At 45.3% G+C, this 18,690-nt stretch overlaps 1 long non-coding RNA gene across 1 annotated transcript; it reads right to left on the reverse strand.

Annotated features, from left to right (window-relative positions):
* Nucleotides 1–11,991: 11,991 nt before the first annotated feature.
* Nucleotides 11,992–18,452, reverse strand: LOC136006375 (uncharacterized). The gene is made up of 3 exons (XR_010609101.1): nt 18,092–18,452; nt 16,107–16,240; nt 11,992–14,776 (listed from the first exon to the last, which is right to left on the reverse strand). It is a non-coding gene; the product is annotated as an uncharacterized LOC136006375 (long non-coding RNA).
* Between the last annotated feature and the right edge of the window lie 238 nt (nt 18,453–18,690).

Consider the following 18,690-nt stretch of genomic DNA (forward strand, 5'->3'; position numbering starts at 1 on the left):
TTTCTGGTGCCGTGACTCGGATAAGGAACGGTGGGCTTTGGTCCTCCGGGGAGGCGCCCCGCGACATTTCACGGCCCCGCGACCAACAGCTTACCTCATCCTTACTGACGAACCTAAATGCTAGAATATGAGCAAAGAAGGAACCGGTAAAATCCCATAAAAATTCTGTGCACGGGAGTCCGGACGAAGACGCAGGACGCGTAAGTATATTGCGAAACTTTCCGCAGAGCGAAATAGTTCGCGGCGGAGGTCTGCAGAGTGAAATTGTTCACGGCAGAGAATTGTTCGCGGGTTTACCGTTCGGGCGGGATTGGGTTTCCTGGAATATAACGAATGAGAGGTTCGATATACTGAACCAAGCGAGTACGGACCCTTAAGTACTGCGGTTCCCATCTCCCGCGAGGGACTGAGCCAGGAACAAGGGGGAGCAAGTGAGTGTGTGTTCGGAGATATTCCAGAAGATGGGGGCGAAGGGCAGCAAGCCTTCGACTCCCATGGGATGGGTACCCATTGTACCTAAGAATACCCCTCTGGCACATATCTTAGACAATTGGAAATGTCTCCCTGGAACCTTAGGGAAAGATAAGCAAAAAATGATAGAATATTGTACTAAGATATGGGGAGGGAAGAAGATTTTTAAAAATGTCTTCTGGCCAGTCTATGGGTCAGAAGAAGATTGGGTAAGACAGCAATTAAACCTCTGGGTTAATAATAAGAAACCTCTCAACCCGGAAGAGAGTCAGTATGCGGAAGTGTGGCTAAAAAGACCGGGAGCTAGACTTTACCCGCTGAATGAAATAAAAACTAAACAAAAGAAACAGAAGGAAGAGTTAGACGAAACCCTTCTAAACCCCCCTCCTTACATTACTCCTCCTGCTCCTACAGCCCCTCCGGAGGTCCCCAGAGCATCCACTCCCCCACCAGAGTCAGAGCAAGAGTATCCCCCTGCTCCTAGACGTGTAACTAGAAGTCAAAAAGGGGCAGTTCAGATGTACCCCCTAAGGGAAATACCCATGGGGGGGCCTCAACCTGTGATTGGATATATTTCCATACCCTTAAATTCGGCTGACCTACGAGACTTTAAAAGAACCGAGATGGGAAACTTAATTGAGGACCCACTCGGAGTGGCAGAAAGATTAGATCAATTTTTGGGACCGAATCTTTATACTTGGGATGAGATGCAATCTATCCTTGGTCAATTATTCACTACTGAGGAAAGAGATATGATTAGATGAGCAGGAATGAGACTGTGGGATGCTCAACATGTCCGGGGACCCCAAGCAGATATTAAATGGCCACTCCAAAAACCTAATTGGGATAATCAAGATCCAGTGCATAGAACCCATATGCAGGACCTGAGAACTATAGTAATTCAGGGAATTAGAGAAGCAGTACCCCGTGGCCAGAATATTAATAAAGCATTTAATGAAATGCAAAAGAAAGATGAAAGCCCTACTGAGTGGTTGGAACGACTGAGGAAAGCCCTTCAGTTGTACCCTGGGGTGAATCCAGACGACCCTTTAGGGCAAGCGCTCCTCAAAACTCAGTTTGTGGCAAAATCATGGGGAGATATCAGAAAGAAGACTGAAAAGTTAGAAGACTGGCAGAATAGAGGGTTGGATGAATTATTAAGGGAAGCTCAGAAAGTCTACGTAAGGTGGGAAGAAGAGAGCAGCAAGCGACAAGTAAAAATGATGATAGCAGCGGTCAGAGAGGATCGCAAAGGGCGAACTGGTAAATACAGATCTGATGGAATAAAACAAAGGAACGTAGTGGTAATGAAGGAACAGGGACGCTGTTTTTACTGTGGAAAAAAAGGACATATAAAGAAGAATTGCAGAGAAAGGATCAGGGATGAGGAAATATTGAAAACGGAATAGGAGAGTCAGGGGCTCTATATTTTAGGGGACCGGAGTCATCATGAGCCCTTGATAAAATTAAGAATAGGTCCCCATAAACAAGAGTTCACCTTCCTAGTAGACACTGGGGCTGAGAAATCAACTATTAAGCAAATACCTGAGGGATGTAAAGTTTCCTCTGAAAAGGTACAAGTAATTGGGGCAAAAGGGGAACCCTTTAAAGTAAGCAAAATTAAAAATGTGGTATTCGAAACCGAAAATAAATTTGGAATGGGTGAACTCTTGCTCGTCCCTGAAGCAGAATCTAATCTGTTAGGACGGGATTTAATTATTGAACTGCAATTAGAAATTAAAGTAAAAAATCGAGAGCTAACAGTGTCTGCTTTTCCTTTGACCGTGGATGATCAAAAACAAATTAATCCCGATGTCTGGTACTCTCCGGACACAATTAGCAGACTAGAAATTCCACCGATTAAAATCCAAATTTCTGAACCCCACATACCTGTGAGGGTAAGGCAATATCCCATATCCCTAGAAGGGCAGAGAGGATTAAAGCCAGAAATTGATCGATTGTTAGCACAAGGGATTTTAGAGCCTTGTATGTCACCCTTTAACACCCCCATTTTGCCTATAAAGAAACCAAATGGGAAATATCGGCTCGTACATGATTTAAGGGAAATAAATAAAAGAACCATCACCCGGTTCCCTGTAGTAGCAAATCCGTACACACTGCTAAGCAAACTAGGACCCCATAACTCCTGGTATAGTGTGGTTGATTTAAAGGATGCCTTTTGGGCCTGTCCACTGGCAGAAGAATGCCGTGATTATTTTGCCTTTGAATGGGAAGACATAGAGACAGGTCGTAGACAGCAATTGAGATGGACCGTGCTTCTCCAGGGGTTCACTGAGTCCCCTAATCTGTTTGGACAGGCCCTGGAAGAGCTCTTAAAAGAATACCAGGTACAAACGGGAAATGTGCTGTTACAGTATGTAGATGATCTGCTCATAGCAGGGAATAATCAGGAGGATGTAAGAAAGGAAAGCATTCGACTTCTAAACTTTCTTGCACAAAAGGGATTGCGGGTATCACAAGAAAAATTACAATTTGTGGAAGAAAAAGTGAAATATTTGGGACATTATTTGTTTAATGGCCAAAAGATATTGGATCCAGAGCGCATTAAAGGAATTCTGGAACTACCTATGCCTGTTACTAAGAGGCAAATTCGGCAGGCATTAGGGTTATTTGGGTATTGTAGGCAATGGATAGAGAACTATAGTTTTAAAGTTAAACTCTTATATGAACAATTGTCCAAGGACAAAATACCCAAGTGGACCCCTCAGGATCAAGAGCAGTTTGCTAGTCTCAAAAGGGAGTTAAGTCAAGCACCAGTTTTAAGCCTACCGGATTTAAAGCGGCCATTCCATTTATATGTTAACATACATGAAGGAACGGCATTTGGGGTATTAACACAAGAATGGGCCGGACAAAAGAAACCGGTGGCATACTTATCAAAACTATTGGACCCTGTGAGTAGAGGTTGGCTGAGTTGTTTACAAATCATTGTTGTTGCTGCCTTACTACTTGAGGAAACGAATCGCATTACCTTTAATGGAGAAGTTGTCTTATATGCACCTCATAACATCAGGGGAGTGTTACAACAAAAAGCAGAAAAATGGCTTACAGATAGCCGATTACTAAAGTATGAGGGAATACTTATAGAATCCCCTAAACTATCTTTGAAAACTATTGGAGCAGTTAACCCTGCTGAATTTTTGTACCCAGGAGAAGGTAGTGAACTATTGCACAATTGTTTTCAAACAATTGAACAACAGATGTGCATTAGGCCAGATTTAGAAGAAACAGAACTACAATGTGGAGAAGTATTATTTATAGATGGGTCATCACGAACAGTGGAAGGTAAACGATTGTCCGGATATGCCATTATTAAGTTAGAAAAGGGAGAATTTAAGACAATAGAATCAGGCCCCCTAAGTGCCAGCTGGTCGGCTCAAGCCTGTGAGCTATATGCATTGTGGAAAGCATTAGTATTACTGAAAGAAAAGAATGGAACTATATATACAGACCCACGCTATGCGTTCGGAGTAGTACACACTTTTGGAAAAATATGGGAGGAAAGAGGATTTGTTAACTCACAAGGGAAAGAACTGATACACCCGGAATTAATTCGGCGAGTTCTGGGGGCATTAAAAATGCCGAACAAAATAGCAGTTGTACATATAAAGGGACACCAGCGAGGTATAAGTTATCAAGTTAGGGGAAATAATGCAGCCGATACAGAAGCAAAACGAGTGGCAGGCAATTATAGTATGATTTTGACTATGCAACAAGTACCTATTAGTAAAAATTTGAGGTTTGAGTCTGTAGAAAAGGAAAAACTAGAACAAATGGGAGCTAAAGAACAAGATGGGAAATACATATTGTCAGATGGAAGGGAAGTCTTGCCGAAGGGCATAGCACTTGAAATATTTTCCAAAATACACAGTAAAACACACTGGGGAACCCAGGCGTTAGTTGATCATTTTAATCAACAGTTTGCCTGTATAGGCGTATATAATATAGCAAAGACAGTCACGGCAGCCTGCGAGACCTGTCAAAAGGTTAATCGAAGCAATAGGAGACAAAAACTTCTTGGAGGACGTTCCCCAGCATATAGACCTTTCTCACACATACAAGTGGATTTTACTGAACTACCTAGGGTAGGGCGTTATAAATATTTATTAGTAATAGTGGATCATTTAACACATTATGTTGAGGCTTTTCCTACCTCCAGGGCAACTGCTAACCAAGTTACTAAAGTGTTACTTGAACACATTATACCTCGATATGGAGTACCTGAAGTAATTGACTCGGACAGAGGGACACATTTTGTGTCAAAAATTGTTAGGGATCTAACAGAAAGCTTGGGTATTAAGTGGGAATACCATACACCATGGCATCCACAAAGTTCAGGAAAAGTTGAAAGAATGAATGGAGAAATTAAAATTACTTTGACTAAACTAATGATAGAAACCAAATTATCATGGATTAAATGCCTACCCATGGCACTATTAATTCTCAGAACCAGACCCCGAGCAGATGTAGGAATATCAGCGTTTGAAATGGTGTATGGAATGTCTTATAGGATTGAAAGTCCACAAACAAATATTTTAATTCGGGACCGTGTGATTAATGAATATGCTTCACAATTAGCAGAATATCGTAACAAGCTCTGGGAACATGGACTGATTGTGCAACGACCCCCGTTGGACTTAAAAATTCACAATGTTAAACCCGGAGATTGGATACTGATTAAAGTGTGGAAGGAAGAAACCCTAAAACCCAATTGGGAGGGACCTTATCTTGTTTTGCTTACAACAGAAACAGCTGTCCGGACTGCTGAGCGCGGATGGACTCATGCCAGTCGCATTAAAGGCCCAGTGACGAGACCCCGCTGGAAAGTAATCAGTGCTCCAGGTGACACCAAGATAATCTTGAAAAGATAACGTAATGATAGAAACTTTATTTGATTATTTTGCCACATTGCCTTTTGGTATAAAGTGTGTATTGCTGTTTATATTGGCTATATTTGGTTCTCTTTTTATCTATTATATATGGAAGCATACAAACTGTGCTAAAGGAAATTGCTAAGTTCATGCAAGCACACAATATTGAATATAGAAAATATACTGATGTAAATAATGTATGTACTCTAAATATACGAATTAGGTGTAATAATTTGAATTGCAATTGTTATCCATTTGCTTGTTTTAAGTGTAAGGTATGTCAGGATAAATGGTAGACACACTGTAAATATGGATACCCTCCAATAGGAGTTTGTACACAGTGTTAGAAAATCCAGAGAACTCTCATTGAGTGGAAACTAAAACAATTAGAGTCTAAACAAGAAATTATTCAAGAATCCCATGAGTGGTGGGAAATTTTCACCAAAGGAATAAACCCTCAATATTATTGTTACCATCCCAACCAACCAGTCCCATTTGTGGCTGACATCTTAGCCATAAAGTGTAGAAGGGAAGTACTAACTGTGTCTTGCTTTGCCCCATTGATTAGAGCTGCAAAGTGGGAGGCCTATGTAAACAGGCAGAAAGCCCAAAGCAGCTATTCTCCTGAAGAATTCCCTTGCTGCCAAGAAGATGGTACACCCCGTGGCTCGAAGCAACCGAGTCGACGGGCGAGGCAGAGGAGGAATAAACTGTGGAGAAAAGAACCAGAACAATGGGATGCAAAAACAGCAATGGCCAAACTTCCCCAGGACTGGTGAAAATATACTTAAATTGGAAAAACTGACAGACACCCTTTTTCCTGGTATACCGTTAGTTTTGTTATTGATAATAACGCAAGCAAATGAAAACCCTCATGAACCTATGAACTGGACAATAACAAACATAAAATATCCAAATAATCCAAAATTAGTAGCAACAAAGAAATGGAAAGGATTCCACCCTTTTTGGCACATCCTAAGCACACTGTTTATTCTACTTATAATATGCCTACCACAAACATGGGCTAAGGGAATGAACTACCAACCCCACCAACCTTTTAAGTGGACCCTACTCCGATTTGAAGATCAACAGGTTATCACAACCCAAATAACACCGGGTGAACCAAGCTTTAATGTTACTCTATGTCAGCTTGTCCCGAGACCCCGATGCTGGGAATACCTGGGATTCTATATGTGCCCTAGTTCGAATCCTGGAAAGGGATATTGTAACTTCCCTAATCAATATTACTGCAGTTAATTGGGGCTGTGAGACCATAGCCCCTGGTTGGATACCGGGCAGTGGTATAGACAAATACCTAAAGGTTCAGTGGGGTCCATATGGGTGCAGACCACCACAAGGGTGGAAAGGACGTGGAAACTGTAAATACCTCTTCTTAAATGTCACCAACCCCGGAGACGAAGGATGGAAAAGTGTGGGGAGTGAGGTATACGGAACCAGGGACAGATAAGGGCGGTTTAATTCTCATAAAAAAGGAAGTAGTCCCAAACGATCCCTTATCAGTAGGACCAAATCTGGTCCTGAATCCACCCATTTTTTCTGAAGAAAAGGTTGCTCTACCAAATCTGGTCCTGAATCCACCCACTTTCTCTGAAGAAAAGGTTGCCCCCGCAAGTATAGCACCCACTTCTCCTGACTCCCTTTCGGAAACGACTAATAACATTGTATCCAGGGATCTAGAATTACCAGAATCCAAAGATCCTTTATGGAGTATAATGCAAGCCTCTTATCGTGCCCTTAATGAAAGCCAGCCAGATTTTACTAAAGAGTGCTGGTTGTGTTACGATGTTAGACCACCATATTATGAGGCAATTGGAAAAGTAGGAAAAATTCAATGGTCTAGTGGTTTGAATCCCCAAGAATGCCCATGGAATGAACAGAAAAATCATACGCAAGGAATTACTATTCAAATAGTAACAGGTCAAGGAAAATGTATAGGTACAGTGCCCAAAAATTATCAGTATTTATGCAATTTAAATGCATCAATTACTACAAAAACTGTAGAGAGACACAAAAATAGAAATGACAAATGGGCCATCCCGACACCAGGAACTAAATGGGTTTGTTCAGACATCGGAGTAACGCCTTGCCTATCCCTGAACGTGTTTGATCAATCTCAGTTTTGCATACAGGTAATTATTGTTCCCCGCCTGATCTATCACACCTCTGAGGAGGTGTTACATCACTTTGAAGGAAACCTGAATATACAAAAACGAGAGCCAATTACAGTAGTAACCCTAGCTACACTGCTGATAGCGGGCGGAGTTGGAGCAGGTACAGGCATAGCCTCCATAGTAAAAAGTCAAGAATTACAAAATCTACAGGTGGCTGTAAATGAGGATTTAACAAAGATAGAACAATCTATTGAAAATTTAGCTGATTCCATAAAGTCTTTGTCAGAAGTAGTCCTGCAAAATAGAAGAGGACTGGATTTATTGTTCTTAAAAGATGGAGGATTGTGTGTAGCTCTTAACGAAGAATGTTGCTCTTTTGCTGACCATACAGGAGTAGTTAAGGACACCATGGCCGAACTTCGAAAAAGGTTAGAGCAACGAAAGAAAAATTACGAGGCAAATAGGTCATGGTATGAAAACTGGTCTAATGTTTCACCTTGGTTAACCACTTTGTTGTCTGCTTTAGCAGGACCGCTTATTATATTGATTTTGGGACTTATATTTGGGCCTTGTATATTACGCTATATTTTACACTTTATTAGAGAACGGTTTGACATAGCTAAACTGCTTATTTTAACTACGGGATCTGGGGTAAAATATAAGAGTGTATCTATTGATGAGGATGAAGATTGTTGTGAATGTATCATGCCACGTAAAAAATATACCTGTGATTGTAAGGAATTACCTTGTGACTGTTATGATAAGTGTTGGGAGTGTGGAAAAAGGTTAGCATACACTTCTGAAAATGAAAGTAGCGTTTGATAAACAATAATAGCATAAAGAAAAAGAAAAAGGGGGGATTGTAAGAAACTATGAATTAGGATATTGTTTATTAAGATTTATGTTAAGCTCAATGTAAAGGTTAGGAAATAAAAAGTATGAAATTGCTTACTCAAACAGTCACCGGACGCAGCTTGTAAAATAACCGCAATCACTTACATAGACTAACAGGCGCCAACTGCAATCGCTTATCGCTTATGCAAACATAGCGGATGTTGCCTAAAGATAGCTGTAAGATGTTCCAGGAAATGGCAGAGATAAGACGAACAAAGGACATAGGAGTAGAGGGGTCAACAATGGGATAAAAGAGGAAGATTTCTCACTTCGGCCTCAACGACCATCAGGGGGCAGAAAACGACCCCCTAACAACAGCTGAAGCATGCGCAAAGTACCTCCACTACTTCATGAACACGGAAGTAAAGATGTATAAAAAGGGACTGTTTGAACTGCTCAGCACGGCAGTTGGCGGAGCGCAGACTCCCCTGTCGTCCAGCGCTGTCTTTGATCATATTCTACTTGCTATAATTAATAAAATTTTAATTGGATTATGATCCGTTGTGGTCTCAATTTATAACACAACCTTTAAAGAGACAGACTTAAATTTAATGTTGAAATGGTCGAAGACGCATTATCCAGAGGCTGATGAGTCTACCGCATCTGAGGTCTCTTTGTGGAGTGGTGCACGAGTTAAGTTGTGGGATGCAGCCACAAATGATGGTGACACTGTGAAACATTTGTTAGTCATTTGGAGAACTATTTTAGAGACGTTAAAGTCAAAAAGTGAGATCGTGGAACCCACTGTTCCCCCCCCCACCCCTGGCCACCCCTGAACCTCTGCCAGTTGCCGCCGCATCTGCAAAGACTGAGGACAGAGATGAAGACAGTCTTTTTGACCCGGACCCTATTAACCCCAAGAAGGAGCCTGTGCATGCTCATCAGGCTGCTGTTGCTGCTCCTGAAGTTCTGACGCCTGTTAATTCTGATGCTGACCTGGATGATCCTTTTGACATGGAGCCGGAAAAGAAGCCTGATTTATATCCCCCAGATCCTCATGATAAATGGGCAGCTGTAAAGGGAGAAGTGAAATGGGTGGGGGATGCAGATATATTGTGTGCTTTCCCTGTGATGTATGTGCTGGATCAAGACCCTCGGTGGGAATGCCCCTCGTATGGCCTTATCAGGGGTATCGGGCGGGCTGTGACGGACCGTGGACTTGGGGTCCCATATGCAACTCATTTGATACAGTCTCTCTGTGATACTCACATACTAGAAGTTGGCAAATATGTCTATGATTCTATTGATGCTTGGAAACCTTTATAGATATTGCTGGCCACTTCTTCTGACATAGTCTGGCCACCTGTGTCAGAATGAGTGTGCATTTTGGTCAGTATAAAAGCCCAAGCCTCATGTGATGTGGGGGAGGCAGAGCCTCTGCGGGGACGCTCGCTAGGGCTGAACCTGCCACCTCACACTGCGATGATGCTTGTTGGAGCTGGTTTCCTGATAGTCTTCACAGAGTCCTTGTGCCGCGTTCTGTACGTGGGACTGTGTAGTGCGAGTAATGATTGTCTGAATTTTGTGTTTCAAATATTATAGTTGTGTGAAGTGTGCTTGTGGGATCCCATACGCATACGTATGTGTGTGTGTGTGATGAGGGCAGATGGTGTTGTATGTTTGTTTTTTTTTGTTGTCGTGTTCATGTAAAAGTTTTTAACAGGTAGCGGTTTAACATTTCAGGCGAGAAAGGGTTAATGCAAAAGTGCGGTTGCTGACAGGTATTTATGGTTGCTGCTGAAGCAGGCAGGCAGCTGTAGCTGCTGCCGAGCAGGCTGCTGTTTGTAGCCGCGCAAAGCAGGGTGAACAATATAAAAAAAAAAAAAAAAAAAAAAAAGAGAGAAGAAGAAAAAAGGTAAAGTTGCAGAGCACAGGTAGACAAATGCGAATTCAGGTGATAGATTGGAATCTATTCAGAGAGAGGCTCTGTCAAACAATGATTTTGACTGTTTGCAGGCATTGCAGGAAAAGATTCTCGCCTTTCCTGTTAAGTACCAGATTAACGCTCAAGGTCAGGCAGTAAATGCTGAAATGTCTCCCTTAAATTGGAAATTGCTATCTCAGTTAAGGCAAACTGTTATTTCTACAGGCGTTCAGTCTGAACCCACTAGGCAAATGTTGTCATATATTTGGGGAACAGATTTGCTGTTATATTAAAAGTATTGTGAAATTAATCCTCACCCCTTCGCAGTCATTGTTATGGAACATGTATTGGCAGAAAGCCTGTCAAGAGGCGACTGCAGTTCAGCAAGGCCAGGGAGATCCCCTGATTGGGGCACAATTATAACACCTGATGGGAACTGGACATTTCTCCACTAAGGAGGCTCAAGTCCAGCTAGGTCCAGAATTGTTAAAAGAATCTATGAGACTAGCCTTGCGAGCTCTATCACAGATTAAAGATACTATTGCAGCTCCTGCCTACATGAAAGTGACACAGAAAAAGGACAAGCCCTTCAGTACCTTTGTGGATAGGGTAGCTGATGCTATAAGGAAGTCAGGTGCTCCAGAATACATGCATGGTATTTTACTGCGTCAGTGTGCAATACAGAACTGTAATGATGCTGTAAGGCAGATACTTGTTCAGTTACCTGCAAATGCCACTGTAGAAGAGATGTTAGAATGTATGACACGGGTACCTATGGGGCATCAGGCAATGTTGGTTGAGGCAGTAAAAGCAGTGGGAGAGGCAATTCAAAAAAGTCATTCGCAAGTATTAGCGGCCTTGGCACCTTTGCAAGCCACCGGTATGGTCAAGGTTCCTCAATGTTTTAGATGTGGTCAAAATGGGCACATGAGAAAAGATTGCCACCACTCGGTGTGCTGCCCTAATTGTCAAATGGATAACCATTGTGCTGCTACCTGTCGACGTAAACAGAACCTGTCGGGAAACAGGCAGCGGAACACCAAGACCCATCGCGCAATGATCCCAAGCATGGGTACTACAGCCCCTGCGCCTCAATGTGTGTACGCAGCAAATCAAACCCCATTGCCTGCAACCAGCCACCACCGGCAGCCTCGGAATGGACTTGGCAACCGCAGCAGATACTACCTTATATGATAAGACCGTGTCATTGCTCTCTACTGGAATGTATGGTCCTCTGACTTTAAATAATAAGCCTATAAAAGCCTTGCTACTGGGGAGATCATCATCTGCATTGAAAGGACTATTTATTGTTCCAGGTGTCATCGATGCTGATTATATGGGTGAAATTACGTTAAATTATTTATGCATCTTTGGTGATGAACAAACTCCAGCGGTTGTTAAGCACTTTGTACAAACAGAAGCGCAGAAGATAAAGCCTTCTTTTAAGGCGTACTATCGAGATCCTAATACAGGTTTGCGGCAGGGACCGGCAGAAGTAATATATCTGGGCCGTGGTTATGCCTGTGTTTCTGCTCCCGCAGGACCCTTGTGGGTACCATCCAAGTGACTAAGACCGGCTGCTGCAGAAGCTCCAGTGACGGCGTCTCCGAGCGAGTGTATGGACCCTGACTCGCAGGCCCAGGAGGAGCGTCGCTTGCGCCGAGCGCTACAGCCACTAATAGAAGAACTTAACTCCTTAATCAACACAGAGCTTTCGTTGAGCACGGTCGCCCTCCTAGATCCGGTCCATGGCCACAGGCATATAGTGGTACAACTGAGATTGGTGATACAACAAGTGCTTTGATAACTGTAGTTTTTGTCATCAGTGTGACCCTACAGTAGAATTGTATTGTGGTGGTTGTCAGTCTATAAGATATCTTCGCCAGAGTTGGCTGAAACAAAGACTTTTGTATAGTCTGTCGAAATAACTTTTATGTAACCCACTTATAGCACTTCAGAAATATTTAGCTGATTTTAGAAGTACAGATTTTGAATTACTCGAGTTATTTGAAAATCGAGGTTCGCTTCATAGAGCTGCATATACGTTTGCTTTACAAGCTGCTTCGCCATTATAGGTCTCATAATTATAGAGGGTTTGTTGCTTTGTTATGCTTTGCAATGTTATTCTACTTGTTTACAACGACTCCTGACTCAATCCTTATTCCTTCATAAATAAAAACGGGGGAATTGTGGGGGATTGGCTTGTCGAAAAAGGTCACGTTCCCATCAACGAGCTGAAACAAGACATCTGTGTGGAACATGGTGCAGACTTCTCATGCCAGATAATGAACTGAAGGACACCGGCAAACAGCAACATACCATGACCAATCACAGCCAAGGACGCTAAGCGATAAGTGCATGAGAAACAACAAAACAACTACCATTTAAAAACAAAATCACTACAGTTTAACAACAAAACAACTACAGTTTAACAAGAACATTAGAACAGGTGAAGAACAAACATAGAACAATAAAAAAAGTAACAAACCTACCAGCAGCACTGGGAGAGGCTCCAGGTCAGAACTGGTATCTCTTCTCATCCCCTCACTCCTAACTACTGATGGCTACAGGAAAAAGTGTTGCATCCCTCTGGCAGAATGTAGCTCTAAATTCCCCCTCTCTGTAACAGCTTTTGTATCACAGCCAGGGGTTGCAAAACTAGAACAAGCTATTGCAAATGTGTCAAGGCAATTAGAAAAAGCCATTCCTGAAAGCGGAAACAGCATTATAGCCCTACAGGAAGAAACCAAATCATTATCACAAATGGCAATACGGAATCAATTAGCTCTAGACCACCTTTTAGAACTACAGGACAGAGTATGTGCATTACAGAGTATGGGCATTGTTGACTAATAGCCCTGGGGGTTTTATGTGAATCAGTACCACAAAAACAAAACTGACACAAACAAGATAAAGACTCATTTGAAAATATTACATGAAGTAAGGCAGGGATTTCCACTAAATCTATTTGGGTGGCAAATTTCCCGACTCCCAGATGAAGGTAGAGGACTGTGAACTAAAAGACTTGAGTTGCTGTAGTCCCTCTCTTGTTTTGCTTTGTAACGATGTATGTCTGTTCTCAGTGTTGTGTGACCTTATGAAATCAACTTATGCCTTGAACAGTGAACAGTACAGTACGACCCTGATGGTCAAAAGAAAAGGAGGGACTGTCATGAAAATCTCTTTCCCTAACTATTGTAGCAATTGGTCTTTAGAGTATGAAACCGTGCAAACTTTCTTCAGCTATATATAGCTGACATTGTAAACTGCACAGCTGTGGTTCACTCAGCACAAGAACGCCAGCTCACCGCAAGGGGGAGAAGAACAAGCCCAACTCTGAAGAAGAAAGGATACCTCTGCGCTACCCAGAACAGAGCAGCAGCCCAGCCCCTCTGACACCTCAGTGAAACTCTCCCCTCACCTCGCAGCAGAGATAAGGTACGGCAGCAAGACCAGTTGCAGGGATGTCTTGGTCAAGAAAGAACCAGATGGCTGACAGCGCCACACAATTAGGGCTGCTTTGCAAAACAGCAGTACATGTGTGTGTTGAGTAGGCATTAGTCAAACCACTGAACACTTGAAAGGTGTAAGAACCATGTGTAAGAATCACAGCCTGTTTAGTCTAGAGAAGAGGAGACTGAGAAGGGATTGTCATTAATGCATATAAATATCTGAAAGGCAGGTGCCAGGAGGATGGTGCCAGACTCTTTTCAGTGCTACCCAGTGACAGGATGAGGAGCAATGGCCATAAACTAAAGCACAACAAGTTTCATCTCAACATGAGGAAGAACTTTACACTGAGGGTGTCAGAGCACTGGAACAGGCTGCCCAGGGGGCCTGTGGAGTCCCCCTCTCCGGAGACATTCCAGAACCACCCAGACACATTCCCGTGTAACTCGCTCTGGGTGGGCCTGCCTTGGCAAGGGGTTGGACTGGAAGATCTCCAGAGTTCACTTCCAACCCTAACAATTCTATGATTCTGTAAAACCACATTCAGGATGCCCCAATTTGACTGGTACACCTCATGGCCATGAACAGAGAACCACTCTCAAAATTCTGTATTTTGTGTCCTAGCCTCTCTCCTTGGACAGCACATGCCAGCTGAAGAATTTTTAGACACTACTCCTCTCCCCATTCTGAAAGGTGCCCTCCAAGGCATTGCCCCTGCGGAGGCCCAGAAGCCTCCTGTTCACGGGAGGACACATTACCTCCATCATCGCACTGTCCTCCCAGGAAATGATCACTCAGGAAGGACTCTCACTGAAAACATAACTTGAATAGGACTGCTGTGTGATGTGGGTCAGGTTGGCTATGCGGACTGGGCAAGCCATTCTGTGGTGAACTGGAGACAACGGGGGGAAGTCCAGCGTAGCCAGCTGCCAGTGCTGGGGCTCAGCAGGCTGCAGGACACACAGAAATTCCCAGCTGCTCACCAGTGCTGCTGACAGACATCAGGGTTTCTTGAGTTGCCACTGCTGGTCAGAAGGCTACATGCAGCAAAACATCTGGCTGCGTGACGAGGCCTAAAGCAGAAAAACACAGTTAACAAAAGCATCCACGTGCACAAGGGAACCCTCCGGCTTTTCCCCCCAAAAATCAGCTGCATCCTTACATGCATGATTTAAGGAGACAGAGGCTTCAGCAACAAGCCCAAGAACTTCTGACCTGGCCACCTGGCCACCTATTTTCAGTGCATGTTGCAAATGCTCTAAGGCAGCTCACTGCCCTGATCCAGGTTTTAGAAAGCTGCACAACTACAAACCTCCTCCACTCACACCCTGAGCCACAGAAAAGCACACACAGGGCAAGGGGGATGTGCTAACACCCTTGATTAAGACATTCACTGCTCACTGTGCTGCTCCAGGCAGTTGCGCTGGCACGAAAGGGCACATTGTACAGTGGGACAGGAAGACAAGGGGCAAAAGGTAACACCAAACTCCTTAAACCAGCAATGCCACCACAGTCTCTGCATCACGCAGCATCTTTTCTGAGATCTCAAAGAAGCAACCGTGGCTAATATGCCTCCTGGGACAGTGCGCGCAGAAAGCCTCCACCGGACCAGAAAACAGGATCCTTACTGGGCTCTCACTGAAAGTCCCCACATCTCCAGGCTGGCAGGATATCAGCAGCACATCTGCACCTTTGATGTTCCGGGTCCACTACAAAGATGGTTTCCATTCTGTCACATCCTCTTGAGCTTTAACAGCCGGCAGAGCTGGTTCTCCCAGGGTCTCAGTACCACCCAGGCACATCACCTGCAGTCCAGCAGTACCGCTGAAAAGACCTTGATGGCCTGTGTTAACACACTGGCACACAGCTGGGATGTAAATACTGCCAAATCATCTCTCAGTTGCAACAGAGTACCAAATTTAGCAAAATTAGCCTTACTTCTGATGAAGCTTTCCTTATAGACAGCTCATCTTCTCTGTTTATAAACCATAGTAAAGACCTGTTCTCGTCTGAAGACTCGAACCCTGCCTGCAGTGAAGCAGCCGTTCAGACAAGCTGTACTGGTTTTTCCTCATTCCTCCTTCCTTCACAGAAATCAATCCCTACCAAAAGTGCTAAAAGCTCTGCACAAAGACTGCATGGAAAAGCCAACTGCAAGTGCCTTTACCTGCTACTATTTTATCAGGCAGCATTCTAGGAAGAAACTAGCTTTTCCCGCTGGTTTTGCTACAGCTTCACTACCTTTGAAGACAACGCTTGTTACATTTGCCAAGCCAAGGCAACCTCATAGCTTGGCAAAATCATACTTCCTGTAAGAAACCTTCACCATAAGGTGAAGACAGGCACGCTATAGGAATAAGTTACTCTCAAGAGACTCTTTCAAGCACTCTTGCCTTTGCTTACCAAAGTTCACAGAACATCAGAAAACAACAACAAAGAAGCAGGGCTCTCTCTCCCATTTGATAGAGCCCATTATATCACGCGTTCAGTCCAACTCCAGTGTGAACCCCAGAATGAGAAATGCAGTCTTCAAGTTTCTGGAAAAAAAGGAAGAGCTTTGAAGTGGCAAGACCAGAGAATGTTCGTGAAAGCACCAGTACGCAAGTACACACCCCTTATCACAGACCACCTGCCCCATTACCAAAGTGAACTAAGGGAAAGAGAGAAAAGAGCAGGGACAGAATGCAAGACAAAGTGATGGAAAAGAAAATCCTGATGGGCTTCAGGCTCAAGATGAAGGAATGAAAAAAATGGGAAGGGAGAGCAGGGCAGCACTGGAGGCCAAAACCAACTGCTGGGCATCAGGACAAGAGAGGGAGAAAGAAAAATTCCAGAGCAAGAGTGAAAGAAGGCACAGCCAGCTGAACAGAGAGGCTGAGCAAGAAAGGATGGGACAGAGAAAGAAAGACAGAAAAAAGGGAAAGAAGGACATGAGAGGAGAAAAAGGGTAGGGATCTGCACAGAGATGGAGAAGGAAGCAGCAGGGAAAGAGGAAGAGAGGCAGAGGGAGAGGGAGGAGGCCAGAGAGAAGTAAGGACTACGGGATTGACAGAGATCACCAAAAGACGTGGTGAGTAGAGGAAAGGCAAGTGGGTAAAAAAAAAAAAAAAAAAACAGGGGCAGGGAGAGCTTGCTAGCAACACCAAGCTGTGTGGTTCGTTCGATGCGCTGGAGGGAAGGAATGCCATCCAGAGGGACCTTGACAGGCTTGAGAGGTGGCCAATGCCAACCTCATGAAGTTCAACCAAACTAAACTCAAGCTCCTACACCTGGGTCGGAGCAATCCCAGGCACAGCTACAGGTTGGGCAGAGAAGAGATTCAGAGCAGTCCTGTGCAGAAGGACTTGGGGGTGCTGGTCGATGAGAAACTGAACACGAGCCGGCTTCACTGTGCGCTCGCAACCCAGAAAGCCAGCCGTATCCTGGGCTGCATCAGAAGGAGCGTGACCAGCAGGTCGAAGGAGGTGATCCTGCCCCTCTACTCTGTTCTCGTGAGAACCCGCTTGCAGCACTGTGTACAGTTCTGGTGTCCCCAACATAAAAAAGGACATGGAGCTGTTGGAACAAGTCCAGAGGAGGCCACGAGGATGATCAGCAGCAGGAGCAGCTCCCGTATGGAGACAGGCCGAGAACACTGGGGATGTTCAGCCTGGAGAAGAGAAGGCTGCGTGGAGACCTCAGAGCAGCTTCCAGTGCCTAAAGAGAGGCTACAAGGATGCTGGAGAGCAGCTCTTCCTCAGGGACTGGAGTGACAGGTCAAGCGGTAACAGGTTCAAACCGAAACAGGGGAAGTTTAGGTTAGATACAAGGAAGAAGCTCTGAGGGTGCTGAGGCGCTGGCATAGGGTGCCAAAGGAACCTGTGAATGCTCCATCCCTGGCAGTGCTCCAGGGCAGCCCGGACAGAGCCTTGGGTGACACGGTTTGATGTGAGGTGCTCCTGCCTGTGGCAGCGGGCTTGGAACTGGATGACCTTAAGATCCTTTCCAACCCTAACTATTCTATGATTCTAAAACCAGAGCAACAAACAACAACTAAGAGAAAGAGAAGTGCAGGCGCAACGAGCAGCTCAGAGGGATGCAGAAAGAATGAGAAGTATCAGAAGCCCTGCAGAGCAGTGGAGGAAGGGTCTGGGAGCAGCAGACACAGCCAGAGAGAGAGGCAGGCAGGGAGAAAGACACGGACAGTGGGATACAGAATGAGCTGGAACGAGGAGAAGGGGCTGGTAGAGTGACAGAGAAGGAAGGACTTGAAGAACAGAGGGACGTGCAGGACAGCGCAGTAACAGAAGAGAGGTATGGGCAAGCGAAACAAATGCCTGCAAGGGAAAAGGGAGTGGGGAGCTTGGAGAGATGAGAGGCAGACACGGCCCCAGGGGCCGGGCACTCACCACAGCTCCCGCTCTCCGTCCTGCCAGGGAAACTCTTCAGCCCAGGCCCTTCTTTCTCTGCCTCTCTGCGCTCTCCCCTTTCCTCCTGGGCAGGCCCAGGGCCAGCTGCAGGGCGCAGGCCGGGCTGGGGCAGCTCGGGGGGCTCTGGCAGTCGCGGTGCCCGGTGCCCGTGCCCACAGCGGGGCTGTCTCCATCTCCCCAGGGGCTCGCTCGCCTCAGCGCTGGCCCCGGCCCTCCCCCGAGCTGGGCCGCAGCCCCAGCAGAAGCTGCAACACCCAACACCAGCATGGCCGCCGGCAGCCGCTGCCCTAGCACTACAGCTCCCAGCATGCCCCGGGGCGCTCCTCCTGCTGCCAGGCCCTGCTGGGCCACCGTCCCCTGGGCATAGGCCAGAGGGGGCGGGAAGAGCGCGTGGGAAAGGTCGGGGGCAGTGAGCCCGGGGAGGGGAAGGGCCGGAGCGAGCCGGAGAGGCTGCGGAGCAGCAGCGGTGTGGGGCGCGCTGAGGAGGCGGAGGGGGAGAGAGCAGCGGTGGCAGGGTCCAAGAGCCAAAAGGGCGGCGAGCAGGAGGGAGCCCAGAGGGAAGCACGGCCTGGCGAGGG

The sequence above is a fragment of the Lathamus discolor genome, unplaced genomic scaffold (genome assembly GCF_037157495.1).
Source record: "Lathamus discolor isolate bLatDis1 unplaced genomic scaffold, bLatDis1.hap1 Scaffold_160, whole genome shotgun sequence".
Taxonomy (NCBI): domain Eukaryota; kingdom Metazoa; phylum Chordata; class Aves; order Psittaciformes; family Psittacidae; genus Lathamus; species Lathamus discolor.